The 4968-nt window shown below is 40.5% G+C and overlaps 1 long non-coding RNA gene across 1 annotated transcript; it reads right to left on the bottom strand.

Annotated features, from left to right (window-relative positions):
- Window positions 1-2673: 2673 nt before the first annotated feature.
- On the bottom strand, window positions 2674-3556 carry LOC112843238 (uncharacterized). The gene is made up of 2 exons (XR_003215438.1): window positions 3410-3556; window positions 2674-2860 (listed from the first exon to the last, which is right to left on the bottom strand). It is a non-coding gene; the product is annotated as an uncharacterized LOC112843238 (long non-coding RNA).
- Window positions 3557-4968: the final 1412 nt, after the last annotated feature.

Genomic DNA, 4968 nt, shown 5'->3' with positions numbered 1-4968 from the left:
GGCAGGGATGTCCTCTCCATCTGAACAGTCCCCTGGAGGGGCCCTCCTCTCTTCTTCCCAAGTGTTATTGAACATGCAGACATAGGGGTGAGGGAAGGCAGCTCCACAGATGGAGAGAGACAAAGCAGAGCTCCGGAACAAGATATGGAGAAAGAAAAGCTATTATGGTGCACACAAAAAAGATATAGGAGGAAAGAGCTTTTTAGACTGAAAATACAAGAGTGGGCAGTGGGCACACGCCATTCACCATACTGACCTGACTTTCTCCCCCACTGACATGTCATGTACACAACAGGTAGAGTATATGCAGGTCAGGCAAGCAGCTTTACCACCACATTGTGGAGTGTTTACTGCTCAAAACACTCTGAAGAACTAGCACACTTAACTTCAACCTCCCTTGAGAATCTAGTATAATATAAGTAGTGAATGTTGGGTTTCAGGATTATATTATACAACTAATTTTATTTGTGAGAAAATGTAAAGTCTGAAACAACATAGATCTGCTGTAGAACATGACTGATGGGGATTCAATCAAAATGGGTCATTAAATAGAAAAAATACTGCTTTCATAAATATTATTTTGGACCATCAGCCAAACAAATCATTCTGCAGGGTTGAAGCACTGAATGAAACATGTGCAAACATCCACTATTAAAGCTGACCTATTCTGTTTGTTATTGTCTTCACAGTTCACTTCAAAACAATCCTCATTTTTCTTGTTTTCCGGCCAGTGTCTAAAACAAGCCGTTTTACCTCCCTTCCATCTTCATTTAGGTTTTTTGCTGATTTGTTGCCCCAAAGAAGTAGCCAGCTCAGAGGCAGAGCTCTATGCTCGAGCGATCATATGATGGCTGTTTCTCACCAGGATCCTTCTTGGTGCCTGAGTCTCCTACTCATTTGGAGTTGTTCTGTGTGGAGTTTGAACATGGGTCCTATGGTCCTATGTTGGCTTTCTCCCACAGGAAATACATCAACGACATTCATGTTAGGTAACTGATGTTAAATTGGTGATGAAAGAAATCTGATACTAAGGTAACTTATTGAATCTTAAATTGTATTTTTGTATTTAAATTGGTGATGATGTTTTTTCAGCTTTTACAATAAGAGTTATATGTGATATTGTACCAAACACATTTTGCTTTTCCAAAATAAGCTGTATGAAGTGTCTGTAAGCTCCTCTTGTTCATGTCTTTCTTTTGTTTGTTTATTTATTCAAACACACACACGCACACACACACACACACACACAGGCCATTCACTCGCCCACTCACACATGCCCACCCACTAATAACACACAAAGACACACAAAAGACATCCCCCCTTAAGGCGAGCAGACACCCCCGAAACCATTAGCTAACCAGGACCAGATCAGCCCCTGAACCACCAGTGGATCCCTGCCCTAAAAAGAGTGTGTGAAACAGTAGTTCACCATAAGAGATGAGGTTCCTCTTGCTAAGCACCTTAGCTAACATGTGTGATGTAGAGAAGATGAAGTGTGAAAAACCTGTACGTCAGCAAAGACAGCTCTGACAGTGATGGAGCGAGGAGGGCAGCTCCTACCATCTCGGGCTAAAGTTGACCTGGTGCGGGCTGATTCATCACTCTCAGAAAAGCATGCGTAAGAAATTATTTGGCTCAATGAATTCACTAAGTTTAATCAGCTGTTTTGCAAAGACTACACCTTCATTTCTCATTAATATGTTTAATCCTCCAGTAGATATTGAAAGTTACACACTGTTCAACCATGACCAACTGCTTTTGTTTTTAGAAATATGTGATCATCATAGGACAGTGACTACAAACATACTTATAGAATATGATTCTGGACATTACAGTTTTTTCTGAATGCTTAAACCCTAACTGTGATTCTTATAGCACAATTTCTAAAACTATTACAGTTTTTCTCAAATGCTAAAACACAAAAGCCAATCCTCTAAAGCAAATGACCAGTTGTCTAAACACATTTACTAAATCTAGCCATCATTTACCAATATCATAAACACATGTGACATGAAGACACAATTCACAGAACACAATCCTCCGTTGTCACAAATCTAACCACATCTATCCTTGCTAAGACACAAGTTGCAAAAGAACTCTGCTCATATTCTCAAATGAAAGCTCATGTGATGCAACATGCTTGCCACAGTCAGCAATATTTGAACACAATGAACATAACTGGTGTCATTCATTACACACAACGACTCAAAATTGAAGACACTTGTTGCTAATGCTGTGAACACATGTATAAAAGCAAGTTCAGAGTGCAGATTCCAAACAAACACAATGGATGAAGGCAGAGTCAGGTGTAACTTATGTAACACTGGTGGTGCAATACTAGTAGTGGGCATGTAAGACCTGTTAGTGTTACTTCTTGCCTTCTTTACATGTAGTACGGGCAGGGTAGTTACCTTTAACCACAGTACGAGGACAGAAGGGAAATATGGGCCAGATCAGACAGGTTCTAGATTCGTAGGAGCCAAGGGTGTATGACAACAGAGGACTTGTACACAGTAGGTGTAGGAAACACAATTGCATTTATTAGCAATTATTAAAATTTAGCAGGTTGTGCACATTTAACAAAAGTAGAGCGCGCTTTTGAAAACAAAACAAAATAAAATAAACCCCACAAATGGTCGACCCAAGGATATATTGTCTTTTGTGTCTTTTTTTAAAGTCAATTTCAGTCTGTCAATGTTCAATAGTCACTCAGTGTGTTTGTAACCAGTCGGGTTACAATCTACCAGTTCATCCGGCTCTTTGGGCTGGGCTCGCCATCCAGTACTGGAAAAGGGATCCTCGATTCTTCTCAGGTCCTCAAAACCAATCCAATCCAAATAAGCAAAGGAAAAAACCTGACCTGGGGACCAGGCCAGAACACAGTAGTTCAACATTTAGCTATCATGTCTATAACTTATTACTACTACTAGTTGCTTGTAGTGTTTCTAAATTTCTTTCAAAATATTCTATGTTGTACAACAAATTATTCTAATTTCAAGGGCAAAAAGTGCATAGGAAACACACGTTTAAAATAATACAAAATAGCTCAGCAGTGCATTAAAACACACATTGGCTTGAGACTTATCAAGTTTCAGCCAAGTAAAGTGCAGGTGAAGGCACTTAATTTCACGTTGCTAATACTCAGTGTGCAGAACTATAATTAGCACCATGAGAAAAGTGAACATGTGCCAACATAACTTCGCACAAAACCATACATTATACATCAATACCACAGTAATATGACATGAACCTTTAAAGAACATTTCGTATAAAGTGCAGCAGACTCAGTGCTAATGGCTTTAGCCTTGGAAAAAGGCACTTTCATTGCAAAATGGCTAGCGGAAGTTAGCATCGGAGCTAGCGGCAAGTAGCATGCTATGCTAGCGCACGTGCACTGCCTGGGACTTACCATGTGAAGCAACAAATGCTACACTGGGCTTCACAGTGATCACGCTGGCTCACGGCCTCTGGAATACAGTATCACTCTTATTATTTCCACCGAAAACAGGACTTTTACTATCCAGCTAGCTTCTTCACCGCACGGGTAACCGAATCTTTCACCGTCTGTGTCTCTGGCGTTTCTGACTGGCACACGCAGGCACACACAGGTAGGGATGGGTATCGAAAACCGGTTCTTGGGATCCTCTTGAGAACCGGTTCCCACTGTTTCAATTCCTTGGAATCGTTTGCCATTTTTGCAAACGATTCCCTTATCGATTCCAGTCGCCCCGAATGACGTCACCACATTGCGGAGCGTCGGAGCGTACCTGGCAGGAAACACGGCGCCTAAGCGGCTCAAACGCTTAAAAGTTTGTTTATACTTTACGAGAACGGATTGTCATCCGTTCAGAGCAACTTGCAATACTTGCAAAGTAGATATTTCATTAAGGGAGGAAACACTACGAATATGCAAAAGCATTTGCTCACAAAACACGCGATGAACTTAAATGAATGTCTTTAATTCCGCTCCGGACTCGTGAATCTCAACCCAGCAGCAGCAGCGGTAACGTTTGCACGTCATCTCCCGTTAATGCGGCAGGTAAATAATCAACTAACAGTGCATATTATGTTAGCGCAATCTGCTTTATTACAAAATCTGCCATTACTGTGCATTTAGGTGACCATGATGAGAGAGACAGACAGAGTCTGGCTGGCGCTCGCTGGCAGTTGTCGCTGCAGTCTACCGGTAGCGTCTCTTTTCAGGCCCGCATGTCACCGAGCAGTGACTAAGTTTGTGGTAAAAACCTTGCACCCGTTTGCCATAACAGATGGTAAGTGAATGTGTTTAATTGTAGGCAGGGACATTACTGGATATTCTTGTGTAATTGCTACAGAATAATTTATGTTATACTTTGTTATTGCTACAGAAGAATATTTATTTTATTATTTTACGTTTACAATTTTCCCCGGGGACCCTGTGACACCCCATTGAAGAGCCGTAGGCTGTGGATCTCTTAAGATCTCACTGTTGGGTTTGTAAGGCCATGTTACTCCTAAATTTCTATCTTGTTGAAAGAGAAGATACAAAACAGTTCTAAGCTAATCGACCTTAGTGTTCTCCTTTTTAAAAACAAGAATCGATAAGAGAATCGATAAAGAATCGAATCGTTAAACAGAATCGAAAATGGAATCGGAATCGTTAAAATCTTATCAATACCCATCCCTACACACAGGTGTCTGAGCAGCGCACACAGACTGGGGGAAGGGTCAGTCCGGCCAATGATTGGTCGCTCAGTGGATCTAACAAACACACTCCACAGGACTAAGTCCTGCCCCCACACCATTTATATATTACATATACATACGTACATATTAATTAAACTTATGTTTACATGCTTTTTATCAGTATTTATTATATTTAAGTTCTTTTTATCAATATTTATTACCATTATGAAATTAGTATTTTAATCAAATGAGTATTAATATTTATGCTTTTAATCCCGTTTTTAACACTGGGTTACACTGGGG

The sequence above is a fragment of the Oreochromis niloticus genome, linkage group LG20 (genome assembly GCF_001858045.2).
Source record: "Oreochromis niloticus isolate F11D_XX linkage group LG20, O_niloticus_UMD_NMBU, whole genome shotgun sequence".
In the NCBI taxonomy this organism is placed as follows: domain Eukaryota; kingdom Metazoa; phylum Chordata; class Actinopteri; order Cichliformes; family Cichlidae; genus Oreochromis; species Oreochromis niloticus.
This window is presented reverse-complemented; position numbering and strand designations above follow the sequence as displayed.